The sequence below is a fragment of the Echinops telfairi genome, unplaced genomic scaffold, assembly GCF_000313985.2.
Source record: "Echinops telfairi isolate 266 unplaced genomic scaffold, ASM31398v2 ScPeMD7_11;HRSCAF=52, whole genome shotgun sequence".
NCBI lineage: Eukaryota > Metazoa > Chordata > Mammalia > Afrosoricida > Tenrecidae > Echinops > Echinops telfairi.
Window position 1 is genome coordinate 34,829,112 of NW_022103908.1, and position 2,057 is coordinate 34,831,168.

The 2,057-nt window shown below is 49.7% G+C and overlaps 1 protein-coding gene across 1 annotated transcript in view; it reads right to left on the reverse strand.

Annotated features, from left to right (window-relative positions):
• Positions 1-2,057, reverse strand: part of VWA8 (von Willebrand factor A domain containing 8) — a 426,636-nt gene that overhangs the window by 148,425 nt on the left and 276,154 nt on the right. The gene's annotated exons all lie outside the window — the stretch shown is intronic.

Consider the following 2,057-nt stretch of genomic DNA (forward strand, 5'->3'; position numbering starts at 1 on the left):
AAAAAAAAAAAGGCAAGAAATACCTACAAATAGATATAGCGTTGACCGCCTTGTATACGTCTATTTATACCTTTGCTGCAAATGTCTCCACAGACAGGATGGAGCAGAGGGGGCAACGTTATGAAAACTTCTCAGACGTAACCAAACACCTTGAGGGGTCCCTGGGCCGGGGGGCTCAAGACCATCATTGTGGGGGACATCAACTGATGTGAAATAGTCTACAAAAACCATATGGTCTTTGGTGAGTGGCAATGGGGCCTTTCGGGCCTGTGAGCAGCCATCCGAGGTACAACTCCTGGTCTCTCCCCACCCAGGGAAGAAGAGCGATGAAGGGCAAAAGACACGGGACATAATTAGCCCCACAGACGAGGGGCCCAGGGAAATGACCGGCCCCTCCCCCCGAGACTGGAGGAGCGAACGAGACGGGGCCTGGCTACCACTGTCAACTCCATTTCCAGTTGGACGACAGACAGGTCTCCCAGGGGAACAACACCCCTCAGAACAGATCTACCTTACAAATCCAGGTAGACTGGTACAGATAAGAGCTCTGGACACATGGAATCCAGGACAGATAAACCCCTCAGGAGCAGTAATGAGAGAAGTGATACCATGAAGGTAGGGAAATGGTGGGGTGGAGGGGACGGACCGATTGCAACGATCAACATATAACACATACACACACACCCCACCAACCCCATCACCTGATGAGGATGAACATCAGAAATGTGGGTGAAGGGAGACAGCAGATGATGTAAGATATTAAAATAATAATAATTTATAATTTATCACGGGTTCATGAGGGGGAGAGAGGGGAAAAAAGAGGAGCTGATACCAAGGGCTCAAATAGAAAGAAAATGTTTTGAAAATGATGGCAACATATGTACAAATGTGCTTGATACAATTGATGCATGGATTGTTATAAGAGCTGTAAGATGATTTATTTAAAATACAACTATTTATTTAAAATAAAAAATTTAAAAGTCTGACCTCTCCCAAGTGGGTGAGGTGGGGAGCAAGGACCTCTGAGGAGCTGCTGCCATACAACTCCGGGGAATGATTCAATTCCAGACATCTGCTCCACGAGATTCTCAGCACGCGCTCGCGCACGCACGCCCACGCACGCACGCACGCACACAGAGCACCTTGCTACTTGCAACAGCAATGACGTGGACTCAACCTGCGTGCACACCAGTAACAAAGAGCAGAGCCTCCATCTAGGGTGTTCCCAGCCATCCTCTTTACAAAACTGGACGGTCAAGCCTTTCCCTCGGGAGCCACTGGCAGGGGTGGGGGTGGGGCTGGTAGGAACTGTCCACCTTTGGGTTAGCAACAAGGACTTCACTGCCCTCCCCAACGCCCCCAGCCCCACCTTGAGGGCTCCTTGTGAAAACTTTGATATATCTGATATCATTTGCCACAACACACAAAGAAACATAAACACACCCTTTCCATCTCTAAAGAGGAGACAAGGGGCCCTGGTGGCATGGTGGGCTAGTGTTCAGCTGCCTACTGTAGGGCTTATGGTTTGAATTCCCCGCTGCCCCACAGGACAATGATGTGACCGTCTGCTTCCACAAGGAGTACCCCTGGGGAACCGGTGGGGCAGGTCCACTCTGATCTCCAGGGTCTCCGTGAGTCGGAAATGACCAAACAGCAAACGTTTAACTTGTTAATTTTTTTTAAAAAAGGGAACCACCAGGGCATCGGATTTATTTAGGCCAGGCCTTCTGAGGCAGGACAAGCCTGCAGCGGGGACTGGAAGGGTGGAGGAAGCTGAGTGGTGGGGAGGAAGGCACAGTAGGCACTGGGCGTGATCTTGTCACTGGAGGGCTCTCAAGTGACAGCCCAAGGCCTCTGGGATGGACCAAGCAGGCTGGCCTTTCACTGGGCCAAGAGAACAATCCAGAACCTTAGCTGCAGCACAGCATGCCAGGAGCTGTGTTTTGGATGTGTGACTCTCTGACCATCCTTTTGAAAATGAAGAACAAAGTTGTAGGAGCTACGGAGCCTCATTTAAGACTTACTATAAGGTACACAGTTATAAATTAATCAAGAGA